A 20,558-nucleotide genomic window follows, 5' to 3' on the forward strand; every position below is an offset into this window, starting at 1 on the left:
AATAGTTAATGGAGCAGATTTTTATTGTCTTATTTATTTGTTTTATTTAAGTCTGTAGTTAACTCATAATGTATGGCATTCTAAATCCACCGTTTTTGTTGCATTTTCCCAATTTTTTTTCCCCTTGCTCCCTTTTTCATTTTATATTTTTTATCATCCTAGCACCCTGGAGCCTTTTCCTCAACTGCAGTTTTTGTGCAATTGATTATGGAAGACTCCTCTTTAACATGGCTTTTTTTTCCCTTTCTGAAATCTCAATGCACACATACACACTCGTCCTTTCTTCACATCATAAACCATGCACTTGACTTTTTTGGCTGAAAATCTGTAAGCCGTTGCAGCATGGGGGGGAAGATACACACAAGGTTCAAATCCTAAAAGACAAGGGTGGGCGAAATGAGAACATCCAAGAGGAAACACGAAGCTTATAACATCCTTCACATCTCCTCTCCCAACCACACTGCCTCACTCGCTGTCTCTCTCTCTCTCTTTCCCTCGCTAACATGCACACAGACCCCCCTCTCGCATAGAAGTAGACAGAGAGCAGTGAAGAGCAGAAGGAGCTGGATGGCAGGAGGGAGGCAGGATGGTTGTTGTTGATTGAACAAAGCCAGGAAAGGAGCGCACAGTCCTGGGGAAAAGAGCAGCTGTGAAATGCCTTGAAGGGAGCCTGCCAGTTACTCCTGCACAGACCTGAAGGTAAGCCTCTGCTGTTGGAGGAAAAAAAAAATAGACAAAAGAGGGAGATAAAGCATGAGAGAGGAGGCTTTTAAAGCTGCTGATGCATGGTATGACTGTGGCACCACATCCAAGCTGCCCCCTTTACATTTGACTGCAGCTGGCATCGCATGCTGTTTCATCTCTCCAATCTTCTCTCCACTGAGTTGTCGGATACAAAGTGTGCATCACCTTACAGGGGATTAAAAACTGTGAGCGCCAAACAAGACAGTGACAAACAGTGAGAGGAGGAATGAGATTATACCAGGTAGTTCTGAAACAGGAGAGCAGGAAAATGAAAAGTGTTGATGAGAAAAGTACCCAAATTACCCTCCTCCATCTGCTCCAGCCCTTATCATCTCATCTTGCCCTTTTTTTATCTTATGCCTCTGCAGAGCTACATACATCACCTCTATGCATCCAGTAACTCTCGTGGCGGGGGCAGGGTAATCAAAAAGGCAATGAATCTCTGACGCAAGCGGAGAGGAGCCTGTCAACAGTCCTGGTGTTTGTGCCTGCTCGGGTGATGGGCTGTAGTTTTTTCAGTGCAATGCAGGAGTTTCCACAAGCGTGGCAAAACAACAGTCGACCCAGAGCGAAGAGGGATGTGCGTTATAGTTTGAGTCAGTTTGGGAGCATCTGTGTGATGCTACACGGCTTAAACTGCTTTTGTACCCTGCATGATTTTATTCATCCTAATAAATCAGTATTAAGTGTATAGTGGCATGGTGTAATGCCATGATAGCTGTTGGCAGTTTTGGTGAATATTTAAAACTTTAAAGAGACATTTAGAGATAATTTTTTGTCATTAAAACTAAATCCACCTCTTTAATATGTTTGCTTTGAGGTGTTTCTGCATCATAATTGGAATCATATTGTAGTGTCAGTTAGTGTCTGACATGCATAAGTACAATAGTCACAGAAAATTCAGTTTGGAAAACTGAGCAAACCTCAGGTGGGTAGATTAAATGTCGAAGTGATGCAAAGCAAAATCTGATTAGACTTCCTCTAAATGAAAGCTTACTAAAGATTGGGTATAAGTTACAGCACTCTCATGACTTTTTTTGTAATATTCTTTATTAAAACTATTTTATGATCAATCAGTGTTATTTTTTTTTATTTTAAACATGTTTGATGCTGCTGTTCTAACCCAATGTTCTGAAAATATACAGCATCTGGAAATTAGTTCATCCTAACCCGTCAGAAAGATCGACTTGTTATGGAAGCTTAGCAAATGTATTGGTTTTTCTGCAGACATTTCTTTTGCTAACCTAAAAGAGTAAATTGCTCCTAATGTGTAATAGGATGCTTTAGTGACCACTGTGCAGTTAGCATAGCAGCTTACATGGTTTTAATGAGAGAACTGTTGCAAGATGAACACCTGTTTCCTTTTATATGAATAAGGCATAGAAATAAAAATGATTGCATCAACCGAAACTGAAAACAATTAGGTTGTTTTTTTCTATCCTTATTTTATACATGGTGAAAACTCACATCTGAATTAGACCTCACCTGAGAAGTGTGCCCCTCAATCAAAGCTTTTGATAACTGCACGTCAGGAAAAAAACCAAAAAAAAAACAAGTTACTTTTGAACATCCCCTGTGCAGCTGCTTTTTTCTCATCTATTGTTTCCAGAATTTACTCCTATTAAATGAAATCAAAACCCACTCTCTGCCAAGCACAGCATGGCTGGAAGGACCAGAGAGCCAAACAATGAAATAAGAAGGTCACCATTTATTTGCTCGCTAAAAGAGTTTTCTACTTCTTAATTGCAGGTCCAGTCAATGAGAATGGGAACCACCGCTGGTTTGCACAGTGTGAGTACTGCAAACATATAAAATAGAAGAATCTTGTGATTAGATTGCTAATGGTGCCGATTTTGGTATCTGCTTTGCATTTTTAAATCTTTTAGACATCTGCATTTTATAAACAAGTTTGAGCAGCATTTCTTCGTCTTTAAAAAATCCTACAGCACTATTACTTGTTGAAGTTTAATAACTATTTATTCGATTTCTGAAAACAAAAACAAAACATTTCAAATTTTTTTTGGCCTTAGATTTCAAAAAGATGAGAAAACACAATATGCGTACTGGTAAAGGCTAAACAGGAAGACAACAGATGGTCTAAAAGTAATTATCTAACTGTCTGTCTATCTAATTATGCACATAAAGTCATGTTAGGTACATTTCTGAAAGGTTACATAATACAAGCAGTTTTGGTGCAGAGTGGGCTTTGTTATGGGAGTAGGTGTGTGTTTATCAGTGCGGCAGGAGGAGGGGGCTCACCACTCTTACAAGAACCGCCTCACAACATATGTTGTTGTTAACAAATTATCTGTTGTTTTAAAAAATTCAATTAGATAAACACACCTTTTAAATATCTGCAGTTGATGTTGTGGTTCAAATGGATTTTAAGAGGCGTTAAACTGCTTTGCTCTCATGTGAGGACTCATATGTCTATCAAACTATCATTGCCCTTCCAATCAGGAACATGTGCACGTTTTCCAACTGAAAACCTCTGAAGCTAAAGAAACCAGGGTCAAACTGATTTCTTAATACTTGTCTTCGTCACCAAACCTGTCCATTTCCCCAAGCTACTGTTATCACTATAATCTCCTCTCACCCTGCTCCACAGCTGGCTTGGGTGTGATTGGCTATCCAGGGGAAGACACAGTCAGTTGCTTAGATCTTATGCTTTTTGATGGATAGCCTTTTGACCTTATTATCAGTACTATCACAGTAGCCATGGCTCAGGTTGTGTACATTTGTCCCCTCCTTCTCATCTGTCTTTCAAGACCTGATCATCAAAAAACATGACCCAGCGAGCTAAAAGGCCAGATATAATCCTCGTCTGTATCAGAGGAGACACTCAAGAGAAAAGACTCTGTGAATAATTAATTGGATCTGTTTTCTCGGTTAACAATATTTATCTCCAGAGGTTTTGCAGAATGCTCCGTTTTTCCAGCAGATCTAAATTTCCACATACCGCAGCAGCGCATTTGTGTCAAGAGCTTAGCCAGGCGTGAAGACTTTCTTTTTTGTGCAGAAGATTGTGTGCGCATGTCAGAGTGCTGTGGAAAGCTACAGCATTCTTCTTTTTTAATGATACTGTTAAAAAGTCTAAAAGCTAATCACTTACCCAAGCAGCTTTAGCTCTCTGATAGTTTGGACCTCCATACTTTATAAATGTTTAGCTTTGAAAGTCACAAACTTGCACTTTGTGGGCTGTAGATGAATTCGATTCAATCCTAAGCTGTTTAATGAAACAGGCAGCATAACATTTCCCACACAATCCTTTCCCGGAAAAGGAAAACAAGTCTGTTCTTATAAATCTATAGTGAATGCAAATTGGTGTGTCAATTCTCTTTCAAAGTGTCACCTGCAAAGCTTGTGCAAATGATTTGTAGAATAGACCTTTCCTGTTCCAGATGCAGCTTCACAACCCATGAATACTACAGCTCGATGATGCATAACGCTTAAAAGTGAGAGTATGACTGAATAAAGGACATTAATAAAAACATAAATGTAATAAACAATAGTAATGCATAGATATCAGTGTTTTTCTGTTTTTTCCTCTTTAACTGGATTCTGCTCTAAACCCATGTTTGGATTGTTTGAGGCTATAATTAGTGCTTCCTTGTAGAGGGACCTCATGTTACTCCAAGACATGTACTGTAGATCTTGTAAATGAAAGAGATCTTAAAACTGTAGTAAGAATAACATTGAGTCAGATGACTTCACTATTTCATCTGAGAGAAGAAATGTGGAAAAAGCAAACTGAAATGTTTTTGCATCCATGGGACCATATTTATTGCATGTTATCTATCAGTTTTTCATTTATGCTTTTGCATTGAAGTTGGTATATTCTTATTTCCCGACATTTTTTTGTTGTTGTTGTTGTGTTGGGATGATCTCAGTAGGCTCACCCAGAAAAACTTTTAGCATAAGAACGTGAAAGTTGGCTGTCAGTAAATTTGTCATCCTTTATCTGGTGGGACACCCTCTGTTTTACTTTCATGAATGTCATATTGGCGATATTGATCCCTGTGATTCATTGATCAGCCCTATCAGCTGACTTGAAGCCAGCCAGAATCTCCACCATGCTGAGGTCTGGAAAAGCACCAGAATGCAAAATATCCTTGATGTCATCCTGGAAACGTTTGCAAAATCCAAAAGTTTACTCCATGCTAGACAAGCACAGAGCAGACTAACAAGTTGCTGCTGATGAAGTGGATTGATAAAGTCAACAGAGTCGACCTACTTAATCTTAGAATAGGAACAAGGAAGTCGTTCAGCAGACAAACTGTAATAACCATATCAGTGTCACTGATACAGATTGTCATGGATATAAACATTTACTGTTTCAGTTACTCTAAACACTTATTTTATAGAAGGAGGTGCAACTAAGAAGATTAAAACAACTGCTTAGCAGAAAGATCAGAAAAAAGGGTGATATTACACAAGCATAATGCACAAGTCAATAAACCTTGTCATGTTGATTTTTTTGAAATTTTGAAAGTTTATACAGCATTTCTGTATTTCTCTATATAGCTTTATTAGGTTTGATCAGCCGGTAGAATACAAGGTTTTTAAATTCCAAACACTGCCTATGTTATACTGTCTCACAATAGGAAAGACTATAATAGAATGTGTTTATTTTTAATCCCATATGGAGGAGCTTCAAATGGTGGCTGCCTCAGAATTAATACATTTTCCAATCGCTGCATATTATGTTATATAAAATGATACATTTTCGAGTTACTGTTCAAAAAGCATATGACAGAGGGGTCAAAGGGCCTCCTGAACATCCCCGCCTGCAATGAGAATCTCACTGCAGTTGTTCTTTGTCCAATCAGGTTGCTTCTCAGGAGGGAATGTTGTTCTCCTCTATAAAACGTAACTTTTCTTTTCTGCTGCTCCACCACTTTTCTAAGAGAGTCCCTTTTACTACCCATTACAAAGCTGGCCATTTTCACCAGTTTGTTGAGATGCATGGAGATGTCTTTTTGTCTATCGCACCACTACCCCATCAGATGACAGCCCAGAACAGTAAGCTTTCAATGACAGTGGATAAACACTACACAGCATGTCGCTGCCAATTCGTTGAAGTACCTGAGCTGTCTCAGAAAGTGACAGCTCTTTCTCTTCCTGTACACTGTGGATATGTTGGCAGACCACTCTGGTTTTTTCAACACGCTCCAGCGCCGTGGTGTCAAAACTTGTGTTAAACTCTGCAGTTTTCTGACATCTTAAATAAAGTATTTTATCGTGAATAACTTCTTGGAAAGTATAGTAATCTATATATGAATTGAAATTAGGGGTCAGGGTGCTGGTTGATTGACTAAAGAGTCAAACTTGATCACAAGTTACCTAAATATCTCACAACTGTCTGCTTGTCCTCATCATCCTCCTGTCCCCAGAGACCAACTGTAATAAGTAGTCCCTGTAACTGGCAGTCTGTTTAATGTCAGACTGATATCTCTATCAGACAGGTCTAGCACGATTCTACTACAGCAGGCAAAGTCAGTTTTTTTTTTCCCATCTTTATTAGATTTTATCATACTGACCTTGCAGAAAAGTTCAGCATGACTTTTGAAACCAAAAGTGTTTGCCAGGGTTTGCAAAAAATTGGATCTACATCAGGTGAGAGGACAGAGCTCTATATCCTCCTGCATGATCAATGCTATAAGATTACTGGCCAGGAATGGCTTCCATGAAGCAAACGTTGATATTGAGTATGGTTGTGTGATAGATATTTGTTAAAATACATTTTAGTACAATCAGGTATCTTTGGCATTGATCAGTGTTTTATGAAACAATGTATTATTTTTTATTTAAAATAAAATAAAAAAAGGTACTATTGTCTTGGCACCAGCTTTGTGAATATAGGTAATAACTAGAAACCTTTCATTGGAGGGAAACATTTTCATATACGTTCTGATGAATCATGCACACTCCATCAAGGATGAGTTTAGGTCCAACCACTTAAACATTGTTAGACCAAGATCAATCCCAATACCTCAAATCAGTAAGGACACTTAAGCTAAGGTGGAGGAGCGTAGGTTGTCACAATAACAAGTGCAATAAAAATTATGCTGGCAGTAATGAACGAGTTAGGATGAGGAGAAAATATCCTTCTAATTATCGATTAATGAAGCACATGCTTAATGAATGGCTGTATAACTGTTGCTGTAGCCACTGTTGGGAGCCATATGTTTTCCTACAATCCTTCGCCAGGATATTTAGACACAGCCCACCTCATGAATTTTAGTAAATATACATTATTCTCACTTTTCATGTGCTCATGACACATGCTAATGCAAACACCTTCATATGTTTGAGGTTTTATAATGGAAGTGTCTATATTTTGCTACATATGTGTTAGTTTTGTTTTTTGAATTTTTTTATTTTTATTTGTTTTCCAAAAGGCTAGTCTAAATTTGACCAGCATCTTTCATGTCCGTGTCTGTTGTGCAAAGACTTCGATAAGGCTGAAGGCCTTTCAGATTCAGAACAGCAGTCCAGAGCTCCTAGCATTTTTGCTGAACCCATTAAAGGTGAGAAGATAGGAGCTAGGAATGTGAGCTAAGAGGTACAATTTGAGGTATTTGAACCAAGCCATTGTGTTGAAAGTTTTATATTCAGGGCATGTATGCACTTCAGATACTGTCTCACAAGTGAATGCAGATTTGATCGCTGTTTGGTGATGTTATCAAAAAAGGAAACTGCCACCCCTCTCACTGTAACTGGAAGATATAACAATAGATGGATTCTTAAACATCTGCAAACACAGCAGCAGGCTTATTAACATGTTTGGAGGGTATCACACTTGGAAATAATTTCTTGGTTCTGTGCTGTGGTTTAAGTGAAACTGCTCATTGATCTGCATCACTAAAAATGTGAACATTCTCTCATGTATAGTGTTTAGAGGGAATTTGCACTTTTTCTATCTCTAGGTTTGGACTTTCTTATTGAAGCAGGCTCATTAAGGAAAAGTAAAGGGAAGCAGACAAAAACAAACTGATTTAGATACTCTGGGCTATTTTCTTTTCACAGAGGCTTTCTTTGAAACATCTTACATGCAAAGTTAACTTTTTAATATACCCTTAGTGTAATATTCTTCTGCTACCTCTTAAACCATTGTGTTATTTGTAATAAAAACAAAAGAAATTTGAAAGAGTAGAATACATTTTTGGAGTATTAAAATTTCAGTTGATAATTAATTGTGAAATACAAATGCAACAACTCACAAATTATTCTTAAACCCAAATATGTGAGCTAAAAAAAAAACAGCATTGCTTTTTTAGAAAATAATTATATAGTTAATTGTAGCGGTGGGTTGTTACATTTACTCAGTTACATTTACTTGAGTAATATTTTTGAAATAGATGTTATTTTAGGTGTAGTTTTACCTTGCTGTTCTTCTTCTGTTAACCAAACAATATTCTTGTAAAGTATCACCACTCCTACTTGGGTAAAATCTCGACATACTCTGTCCTCTTTGAGTAATTTTAATGAACATCCAGTAAACTGTGACAATATCAGGGAGGGTTCTTTACCCTATCCTAACATATATACAGTTCTCACAATAAGTATTTTTCTTACCCTGTTGTTCTTTCATATTTATGAAATTTATTCAGACTTTATATCCATTTGAATCTTCAAAATACCAGAACTTGCTAAGACACATGCTACTGAAAGATATCAAACTCACTGACAGATGAAGTTAAACACCATGTTAAGGGCAGAGAAGCAAAGATCCACAGTAAGTGGCTCATAAGTCTGCGCACATAAAGAGCAGTGGTTCACCCTTAAGTTTTCATCTGCAAGAAGCTTAGCGTCTTAAAACCATTCAAGTAGTGGTGTCATAAGTAGGGAAAGAAATAGTGAAAGTTGTTTACATTTAACATTACCATAAACTCTTTAAATTAGTTGACTTGGTTTCACACTAAAATTAACCAGAGGCTAGTTGGTAAAACTAAATAGTTCTTGGGTTTAGGATATTAAAGCACTTAAAATTACAACCCCTTAGTATGTCATCCTATACTATGTTGTCTAAAAATATTAGCCTTTTATGTAAAACAGTTCTGCCATGAAAGATGAGCTCCATCTCAGCTGCCTCTGGCCATTCATCAATAAGAAGAGTTTATGGCGATGCAAGTTTTCAAAAATAAAACCAGTGCAGAATAACAGACATTGTTTTATTGTTGCTGTCAGCGGTACTCATAAAATTTGCATTGAATATTGGTATGCAACCCATTCCAATATTTTCTCAATAAAACAAAATGGTGGGTGATCTAATCCTGTTGTTGGTTGAGCAAACGTTTCCAATTTTTATTATACTGTGTATGTCATAGTCTTACTCCTCCTGGATTTGATTTCTGAGTCTTGTTTACACGTATAAATCCTATGGCTACCTGGTTGCACATACCATTAGTCATCAGTAGACTCTGTCTTTGACAAATGATGCCAGCTTTGCCTCCTCACGAGTCATCAGATACGGGCTTGTGAAAATCTTGCTCAGTGAGTAGGGGTAGGCTGACTTCTACCCTGCCTCTGGCATTGGTTTCTTCAAAAATAGACAGAGATGGCAAAAGAAGTATCTTAGTTATGCCTTAAGAGGTTTGAAGAGGGGTCATGTCAAAATTGCAGGTTTGGGTGTGATTTAAACACAGTAAAACAAAGTTCCCATCATGATCCACAACCGTTTGGGTTTTGTCACCTACTCTCCTGGGTTCTATGTAGTTCCTTTAACCTCAGTTGAATTTTAGTTATCTTTTCTGTCTCTCTATTTTTATGCTACTTATTACTGTCATTTCTTTAATTGTTATCCATCCATCCATCAGTCTCCTCCTGCTTATTCCATCAGGGTCGTGGTGGGTTCTGGCAGTCTATGGGTGAAAGGCAGGGTACACCCTGGACAGGTCACCAGCCTGTTGCAGGGCAACACAGAGTCACAAAAAGACATACAAGCATGCACAAACAAACACCAAAGGACCATTTAGAGATGCCAATTGATCCTACAGTCATGCTTTAGGACTGTGGGAGGAAGATGAAGTACCCGGAAAGAACACATACATGCATGGGGAGAACATGCAAAGTCCATGCAGAAAGACCCAGGGCCGGGAATCGAACCTGGAAACTTATTATCTGACTTCAGAAAGGACTAGGCAACAGGAGTCGCAATAATCACTCTGTCTGAATACCTAATAGGTGGACATACCCTGTGTTCCAGTTCCTTAGCTTCTTCCATGGGTTCCTGTCTGCAGAGCTTTTCTTTGAGATAATGGGCATTCATAGCTTCTACGTGGGTCCCAGCCTCATGAGCTCTTCCAAGGGTTCAAGTATCTGAACCTCTTCTATGGTTCCTGATCTCTAGAATCCTTGAATGACCTTCCTAGTAGGGCCCTCTGCACATTTCCATGTTCCACTGTCAGCCTCAAGCCAAAGTTTCTTTGTGAGTTTTCATTATACCTTCATTTCTGCCCTTCGAAGTTCCCGCTTCTTCACCAGCCAGCCAGATTCCAAGGTTTTCCAAGGTCACCCTCCTAAACTCTGGCTTTGTTGCTGTTTTGTCTCAAACCTTCTTTCTCAGGACTCCTCTGCCCACTTATTGATGGAGTTGTTGAAGGCATCTGGTGTTTACCCGGGGGAGATTGCCCCAGTTGATGTTTGGTTAATTGCACTCACCCATGTTCCATGTGTCAGGTTGTCTATTGTTGTCAAGCCAGTTCGCTATGATTTTATGCCAGTTCCAAACCTTTAAGCTTGTCATCCACTCCTTAGTTGCAAATGTGTTGTACTAATTAGCTGCAAGAGTAAATAGAGGAGCCTGAGTATCAAACATGCAAGTGACAAGTCATAATCTAATTTCATTCTCAGTTGATATGTGCTGGTCATAAGGAAGGAGGAGGAGGATGCTCACTGGGAAGGAACGGAAACACAATAAAGTGCGATGAGAATTCTAATTGGGCTATGCTGACCTTTGGGTCCCCCAGTAATCCATGTGTACCACATGACTCAGCAACCCCATCCTGCTAGATTTATACACCACCTCCCTGTTCTGCTGTCCTCCCCTGTCCATATGTCCTTTGCAGCAGCAAGCTTTGGATTTATCAACCACCAAACCACATCTTAAGTGAGGTTAAATCCAGAAAATCTGTACCTTGTGTGCATTTTACTCTACAACAACAAGGGGACGTTCAGCTGGGGAATGCATGTGCACTAACTACGCTTCACACAGTGTTTTTAAGTGTTGTAAAGTGTTTTTAATCTCTATGTCATCTCCTATGCTGCAAGGGGGGGTGTAGAGAGTGTTTTTTTTGGCCCCTGTAGGTGTTATAAAAATCCCCCTCCAACTTCAGCAGCGAGGTAAAATTATTCGTTATCATAAGAGGAGGAACCTTGCAAGGTGTGGAGTGTAATCTCTACTGATGTATGTGAAATGTGTGGTAAGGAGGTAGAGATTAAACAGAAAGGAGTGAGGAAGATACATGTCACTGTGTAAATGAGAAAGAAAAAGAGAAACATGGAAGTATCATTAGGAAGATTGTTTCTCAGCAGTGATTTGAGCGTCTCGATGCAGTGTCGTGTCATTCAGGAGAAGGTCACCCATGAGAAGAAAAAAAGCACACACTCAGCTCCATATCAGCAATGATGGGAAAATGTTTTAGTGATGTAAGTGTGACTGTGTGCGTGTGGATCTATGGGTGCATGAGGGTTTGATTGTGTGTTTGTTGGGCCAAGAGCCAAACTAGCTGGGGATGATTTTAGTCTTTTGACCGAGCGACCTAATAGTGTCATAAGAGAGCAGAGATAGCTTGGAAAATATTCATGGCAGGTCTGGTAACAATGGCTCAAGGGCAGGAATGGGCGAATGGATTGGAGTTAGAAAGTTCTTATGCTTCTATGAGCACGAAGAAATGAGAAGCTTTAATGATCCGAACACTGTAGGTACTTATCCCACACAGTGATACTGCAGAGATACTTGGTACTTTGATAACCAAAAATTTCTCTATTCAATCAAAAGTACTAAAAGCAATCATGGTATACAAAAGCAACACCATAGACGCAAACCTCACAGCATTTCAGCACAAAGCTGCAAAAACTGACGTTGAACATGGAAAATATGGAAATTATTGTGTGCCTTTGGTTTAGCCCTTTTAGTTTGAAGCAACACTGTATACGTTTTGACCCAGTTATTAGCTTAATTTGAGATATATTGAATAATTTTGAAGTTGATATACTGTATTGTATACAGCACTTGGTGTGCTGTATACAATACTCCGTACAGGCTGTATTTTCAAAAACTCCCCTATGTGACTTGTGCGAGTTGAATCCTTTCCTGAATGAGCCATTTGACCCAGAGCACTGCTTTATGTTAATCTCAGATTCCTTTGAACAAGAGAGCAACAGTAACTAAGCTAAAAGTTGTTAGGCATCAAAACAGCTATTACACTTTCCTGACCAGGCATATATTTGGTTCTCTGTGACCTTGTCTTAACAAATAACTTCATAACTTCTCAATCTGCTGTTCAAAAATTGCCTTTTTTTTTTTTTTGCAGACAGATTTCAAACATGTAGGAAGACGGTTAAATTTTGCAGCATTGCAGCATTCAGAGATGCTGAACCTTGAAGTTACAGGTCTAGGGCACCTAGTGGCTAAAGGTTATACATTGTTGCTTTATTGCATCAAAAAGCAATTGAAAAAGCTTCCTTGGTGGTAAGCGAAACATCTTATAACTCAGAAACAAAGCCCAGTGGATTGTTTTTTAACATTTTTGGAAAGACTATGGCATGGATGACAGAGAATCTTCACCAACATCAAAAAGCTGTGTCAAACACCTGCTTTCAAAATTCAGCTTAACAGAGGAAATATGTAGACTCCAGCTCTGTGCAATATAACATATCAGTATAAATCCAGATGTTTTATCAAGGCCTCAGGGGACCAAAGAGAACATCCTTGGACAAACAGTATCATGGAAACAAAAGAAAGAAAGAAGGCTGTCGTAAGATAAAACTATGGAGATCATGGAAGTAAAAGATTAGGTTGTAAAATAATATCAAAAGTTTTTAATAGAGTACTGTTCTGTAAAATTAAACAGTAGTTACTACATGAAAACTGACAGGCTGATACAGCAAAATACAGGCTAGAACACAATACTCTGGCTACCCTTTAGTTTATTAGCCTTTATTTAACACAGCGTTGGATTAAAGGATGCCATCAGAAAATATGCTCAAAGATATCTTCCTTTGTGTTAAACTCAAACATTATTTGATCGCTCATAAACCTCGACACAACATCTTGAAAAAGTTCCAAAACATGCTTCTAATTTTTTTTATTATTATTATTTCATGACATTGATGGATTGACATTGATGGTTTTTGTGATGATTTTTTCCTTTTAGGCTGATGGAAAAAATGACATTTAATATTAGATTAATACATCAGATTAATAAAAGAAAATATTTGCTAAAGAATTGTGGACTTAATACAATTTTTTTTGGTTTTCAAAAAGTGCTTTACATCTAGTAAATGAGCCTCATGTGAAGGCATTTTCTCATTTATTGAATATTGCTGTAAATTGCCCACATGCACCACTGGTTTACAAACAGTGCCATATTGCCACTTAATTCTTGCAGTGCTAACCTTTAAAAATAGACATGGAAAAATTGGACTTACTGTCTGATAGCTTCAGCTAATATAACCAGTTGGAGGGGCCTATGGAGCACTAAATTGTATTCCCTAAATGGCAATTTGATCATTATAATGAGAAAAACAGATAATGTGTTGGTGTACATTTTTCAAAAACAAAACGAGACTTAGACATTTAGACCCACCCAACAGTTGCTCTTAAAACACAAGCATATATGGCCAAATTTAAAACAGCGTGGCAGTAGTTTTGACCAGAGACGCAGATAAGGGCCTCACGGTACATATGGAATTTGTTAACAGCACCATCTAAGTAAATTTTTTTAAAGAAACCATAAAACATCCCAAGTTTTTAATGGAATATCAAACACAGAATAAGACATTTAGATCACATGAGAACAAAATATAAACTTTCATTCTAAATGCAAAATACTACCTGGTAAAATGCATATCACCCTGAATACACAATCCCCAAGAAAAAGCATGACAAGCTGGTTGTAGAATTATAGTGTGGAGGGGTCTTCTATTAATACAAGAAATACCTTGTATTCATTTGTAGGGAGGATAGATGGAGCTAAATACAGGGCAATCCTTGTAGAAAACCTGCTTAACCAACAACAAATATTAGATTGGGGCCAATTTTCCTCTTTCAGTTGAAAATCGTGTCAAAGATACAGCCAGTGCCACAGGGGTTAAACCACAAAATATACACTGAGGAGTGAAAGTACAAACATAATCCTAAAAAGATGATCTGTAATAAGAGATTCAATTCGACTCAGATGTTCTCCATCCATAGTGACTGAGCTTGGGCTATGGCTGAGCAAAACCTCCAGTCTATAAATAGGCAGCGCTTAATGGGACATTCCCAAAAGACCATCAGCTTCTGTTGGAGGAAATGGTGGCCCTACATATTATTGGCTGATGGATACATGTTATACCTTTTAGATCTGGATTTCTGAAAGCAGTTATGCTCTACAGTGCGTTGGTCTATGAAATACAGTTTTACAAAAAAAAACTATACTAAAGTGATCATAAAGGACAAATACTGGGAAAGTACTGTATTTCTCAGCACTCCTAGGATTAAAGTTTTTCTGTGGGTTATATAATTTTGAATTAAGACTAGAAAACACTGATATATGTTTAAAGTAAAAAGAAAGTACTTCACCGAATAAAACTTCTCTGAATTATGCTGATCAAGCATAATTCAGAGACAAGATTGGTGTTGTCATAATTAGAAAAAACTAACAAATGGAAAAGGAATAGTTGGCTTAATTACAAAGCAGCTCACTGAGCATTTCAGTTCTGCATAAGTAAATAATTAAATCCCCAAAAAGCCCAAGGGGGAAATCATAGCACTTGTCAGTAGTTAGAAGGAGGAAAATGTTTTCTACTGAAGAGTGTTGCTCCCTGTTCAGATGCTTTACTGTTTGCTGGGTCAGCAAATAAGGGAAAAATATGTGGCAAAGTTATCCCTTAGGAAACAAGTTCTGAGGTTTGTTTGTACCCATTGACTTTAAGCACAATGAGTGCTTTCCTTATCAGGACACAAACACAATTCAGCTAAAGCATCCTGTCACTCTCCTGGTAACAAGATAAATGCTTGTTACCCTCTTAAAACATGGAGATAAAACATCCCATCTGGTATCTTCGAACGAACACCTCTCATTTGGGCTCGTTGAGTGTATCATGAACATACCCAGCAATTACAGCCTTACTGAAAACACTCAACAGTCGGGTAGTTCACAGATCCCCCAGGGAGCTGTGTGTAATTCACAAGAAGACCTAAAATGAATCAAAATCGTACACCTTGCAACACCATAGTTGCATTTAGTGAGACTTTGATAGCATTTTTGTGCGTCCCATGCCTCTGCCGTCCATGTGTCCCTCTGTCTGTCCCTGCCCTGCTTGGATTCTCGTCACGTCGCTTTGCCCTTTGCTTTGGACCATCACTGTCAACACTACATTCCTGTGTGGAGCTCAGCTGTGACGTGTTTTCTCCCACCTCTACAAGCTTTTGCATTCACTTTCCTCGCCTGTCAGTGATCAAATAGAATAACATCAACGAAACATGACAGAGAAATGTCAGACGTTGTTGAGGTCAGGATGCAGCAATGAAAGCATCTATTTGCCTGCTTTATCACAATGCTCAGTGTATCCATCTGTTTGGTTGACCAATTTGGGAGATTTTCAAACAGAGTCTACAGAAGGTGCTCACCAAATTATTCACTTTGTGGATCTCCGGAGGTGATCAGCTGCTAATATTAGGAATTTATCTGACACCTTCATGGCCAATTTCTCTTTATGTTAGTGATATATTTATTTAATTATTTTTTTTAATCCCACCTGACTGAGATTTCCCTTTTTTTTACTTCTGTTCCTAAACATGAAAGATGTCTAAAAATACCTTTTTTTAATATTTTTTTTTAGAAAAACTGAGAACAGAAATAATCCATCTGTAGAGCGAATTGTCATCCCATCATCTGGCTCCAGTGGAGCTAAAAACAACCACAAAGATGATATCCGCATTCATGTTTTCATGTAACATTAAATGTGAAGCACCTGGGTACTCACTGAGAGAGATTATTTATATTTATGTCTCCAGTAATTGCCATCGCTGACTGGAGAAACACATCAGACTAGAGTGAGAGGTGTGCAGAGAGCTGTGTGTCTGGATCTACACATGTGGGCACATGTAAGGACTGACAAGGCTGCCAATGAGAAGTCTGTTCTTTGGGAATATTACATCATTAAAAACACTGCAGCTGAGCCTACCTCACCCATTCTGGCAAATTAGCAGTGATGCAATACTTGAGTTGTGCTCAGTACTATGATATGATGGTCATAATTAGATCCAATTTGAACATTTTTGCTACATTATTTTCAAAGATTTTGTAGGTAAATCATTTTTTTCCCTTCTGTCAAAAAAAAAACATGTTAACCAAAACCAAAGCACTGTTTTATCAGATATCTAAACAACACAAAACAAATTATATTTCTCAGTATGTGTAAGTATAATAATATGTCTGAGGCATCGGAACCTTACTAACAAGACCAGCAGCATAGCATGCTTTACTAATTGCTATATCAGGATAAACAGGCATTACAAACAATACTTATATTTTAGAAAAAGTGTTCCCAGCATGGGGGTTTGCGAGAAATAAAATGGGGAGGTTGTAAGATTGTCATAAACGAGACAGATGGACGCAGTATTGAAGGCGAGTCAGACAGTGGGATGTTTCAAATCGTTTAATGACAGAAATGATAAAACAGAACAGACCAGAAACGCAGGGTGCTGAGGACAAGCGGACCAAAGCGGCTGCAGGAGGGGGGCGGGGAACCGCCCATCACTGACACTCTGTGTCACAGTCTTGGTTCTGTTATGTTTTCTTTTGAGTATTCAGTTTTACTTTGCTCCATGTTTTCTATTTTTTTTTTTTTTTTTTTTAATTCCTATTTTGTTGTGTTTTCTGGATGTATTTAAGTTCTTAGGTTTTTATTTGTTGCCCTCTGTTTCCCTCTTGGGTTGGTCTCCTTTTCCCTAGCTCCTTTCTGGACTCCTCTCTTCACACCTGCTCCCACTGAGCTCTTTAGTCCTCTCTTTGTTCAGTCTCCCATAAATACTCTCCTTGTGCAGTTCCTCAGTGCTGGTTCCTCATCGTACTTCATCTTAGCTTGTCTTACCCTAGCTCCTCCTGATTGTTTTCCCCTAATGTCTCCATGGTTCTGGTTTGTTTTACATTTTTCTTTTTGGATTTTTGGATTCCTGCCTCAGTTGTTTGTAAACATTTCATTAAATCTACAAAAACTCTGCCTCTGCATTTGGGTCCTCAAACCTCAACCAAACCCTGACACTCTGGAGGGAGTAACACAGGTAAGTGACCATGATCATCTGACAGGAGATGATTATCTGAGTGAGTCACTTACCTGGTTTATTAGTTCAGTCCATCCTCTCCGAGATAGGCAAGATCGAGCCGATGGACTGCCAAACGTGATGCATCATTCAGAGTGTCCCTGATGCAGCAACCCCAGTGAGCAGGCAGGTCAGAGAAACAGTTCAGAACCGGACAGTTCCGAGATCCTGGAGTCCGTAGCCTGACCAGGGGTTCCAATCCGAACAGGAACGGACAGATCCAGGGTTCCAGGAATCCTCAAGGGTGAAGGCATGTTCAGAGTTCTATGAGTCCAGCAGCGAGTTCAGTCAGACACACTCAGATGGAGACAGGCAGGCCCAGTGGTTTAGAGGAACAGAGACAATACATGGTAGCAGGATAACTGCAGAACTAGAATCTCTTAAGAGCCAGGATCACGGGAATTAAAACTGACATCCCCCGCACTCCGAACCAAAACCCTGAGGGCTCTGTGGAGAAGGACCAGAATCCGCAGACATTAACCAGGAACTTAACTCTCATGTAACTAACATGAATAACTGATACGAAAACATAACATGAATAAACTAAGAATACAGGAATAAACAAAAAAAAAATCTGGCCCTGGCTGAACCATATATATAGCAGAGGGAGCAGGTGAATAAGATAAATGATAATTACAGAGCGGGGAGAGAATGGCAGGTGAAAGACGTGAGCAATCAGATAAGCTACTGGGGCTGGGATCATGATAAAGATGGCTTTCAAAATCATTATGATTTATTGAGTCTTTCTGGTATAAGAGGCCAAAATGATTTCCAAACACCTGTTTTATAATACCGTAATATCTTTTAGATGCTTTGGTATCTTTACTCCACATTCTGTTAAACATGGATGATTGCCCACTAAATATACAGTAATTACACACCACTTTATGGTTAGGATCAAACAACTGTTTGAATGACATCATTGATTCCGTTCTAAAATCTAAAGCTAAATTCCCTCTTTATACTTTACATACTGTTAAGACATATAGTTTTTTCTCTTTTTACATGATTAATAGGGGATAGTTATTGCAGTTTTTCCAGAGGTTTCTGTTTATTTTAAGTGTGACAGAGGAAGATTGCTGACAGTAATACAAAAAAGGCCCAATTAGCCAAACATTTGAAAGAGGAACTGTCAGTGTTATTATTTTAGACAGAGTGTCTGATGTGGAAAAATGTTTGTTTATAGAGTTTGGGCAAGAATGGGTATGTAAGCAAGTATAGTTATAAATCAAATAAAAAAGGATAAAAAAAAGCTGTTATTGTAGATTTCAGTAGACCTGCAGAAAAAATGTCAAGCACTTGAATCTTTGATTACTCAAATTATTCTAAAAACTCTGTTTATGGAATTAAAAATATATGTTTTTTAATGAAAATATTTGTAAATGTGTGTAGTGTCATGATACAGCAACCAAGATTTGGGTCCAAAGACTGACCTATAACCTGCATGTATTTAAACAACTAATATTTTGGGTAAAATAAGTAATCCATCAATCCATTGTCTAGGGATTCATAGCCCTTAGAGGGCTGTACTAGTTTCATCCCTCAATGGTTAGTTGGTTAAAGACACGTATTTGGTATTTTTTTTTATTTGTAAGTATATTTTTTCCTAATACATATATTGTATTATTTAACCTAACCAAAGTGACTTTGGATTGTGAGAGGAAACTGGAGAGACTCTGGCCATGCACAGAAAGAACATGCAAAGGCCACAAAGAACTGCCCAAGGAAAGCTGATAAGTCTTGCTGCCGGGCAACAATACTAATGAATGCCAAGATTCAGTTACAAATTAGATGACACCATAAAATTATGCATATATATATATATATATATATATATATATATATACAAAATAAATTTCGTACAGTACGGCTCTCAAGACAGCAGTGATAAAAATGTAAACACGGTGGTTGAAATATAAACATCAGATATGATTTAAAGTTTTCCAAAATTCAGCGATATTTTATTTTTATTTTTTTTGTTTTATTCAACATTCAGCAGTTGAATGGCAGTGGGGAAGAAGCTGTTTTGGAAACTTTGCATATATCATCAGATTAAGTTAAAAGTCCTTTAATAACTGAATCTGTTTACAAGAATTTATACTTTAAACATATTATCATTATAATTGCTAAACCTAATTGACTCACTGACAAAAGGCTTTGTTCAAACAGTGAATACTGAATATAACTAACACTAGATAGTGCAGGTTAGCAAATAATTCCACTCCACAAATAATTTTATATATTGATTAAAGTTGAATAACTATATCCACTGATATTAAAAGTAGTATATTGCACAATTTGTGTTTCTGTCATATTTTTTTCTACTGAAGAGATTTACTGAGGTCTGATATGGTTACAAATTAGTTAGAGGCAAGATCAAATGATACTGCCACCTCTGGCCAAAAGCAGAACTGCAGTGATATTCTGCTCATTCTAGTAGCAGTCTTTTTTTTTTTTTTTTTTTTTTACTTTTCTCACTTAACGTGGAGCTGCCATTTTTGTCTGAGTTGAGATGAATGCCAGTTGCATCTGAGTACTCAGAAAATTCCTATTGAATATAACGCCTTGATTGGTTGGACTAATATACAGTAATATTGACGCGCGTGATGTCTCATTTGGCAAACAGAGCGGGTATGATTAGGGTTCTTGAAGCTGCTTCTCTCAAACCACAAATTAGGTTTCAGTTTTTGGCTTAAGTACTCTCACTACAGTAAGTGTAGCATCTACCCCAGAAAAACATTGGTTTAAAACACGTGTTAAAACTATCTTTGAATAACTAAAAATACTCTGTAAGTAGAGGCGGGTAGTAACTAGTTACATTGGCTACTCTAAACACTGAATCATTTAGTTAATGAAAAACAAATGTATATTAAACAATGATGGACCAAGGAGACACACACCTGAATGTTATGTTCATGTGAAACTTTGTTTTCTTTTTTGTTCTGTAGCTTTATTACTGTGCAGCCTGATGCTATTTTCATTCAGAAGTCAAGTGCTAAAACAAAAAACTGAATTTAGTATTTTGCAATTTCTGTATGTTATATATATATTTTTTTCCCTTTCATTATCTGAAATACCATAATTTGCTCATAAATGTATGTTTAACACATTTTTTTTATATTAAATCAGCTGTTATGAATGTAAGCAGAAGTAGTAAGAAGATCAGTTACTTAGTATTCCATTCCTTTTCACCAAGTATATTTTGACTATTATATGAATAATTTTTTGAATTACTACTTTTACCTGAGTAGAAATATGATGATGCAGTGCTGCTGTTACT

The 20,558-nt window shown here is 37.7% G+C and overlaps 1 protein-coding gene across 2 annotated transcripts in view; it reads left to right on the top strand.

The window, feature by feature from the left end:
- The first annotated feature begins 460 nt into the window (after nt 1-460).
- kcnj5 (potassium channel, inwardly rectifying subfamily J, member 5) overlaps nt 461-20,558 on the top strand; it is a 37,237-nt gene continuing 17,139 nt past the window's right edge. The window contains exons 1-2 of one of the 2 annotated variants that reach the window (XM_015372689.1): nt 464-699; nt 2,494-2,535. The gene's annotated coding sequence lies outside the window, so the exon portion shown is untranslated. Of the gene's footprint in view, nt 700-2,493; nt 2,536-20,558 lie in introns of both variants that reach the window. The other variant, XM_015372690.1, reaches the window with a different exon arrangement.

This window comes from Cyprinodon variegatus, unplaced genomic scaffold, assembly GCF_000732505.1.
Source record: "Cyprinodon variegatus isolate N-32 unplaced genomic scaffold, C_variegatus-1.0 Scaffold75, whole genome shotgun sequence".
In the NCBI taxonomy this organism is placed as follows: Eukaryota; Metazoa; Chordata; class Actinopteri; order Cyprinodontiformes; family Cyprinodontidae; genus Cyprinodon; species Cyprinodon variegatus.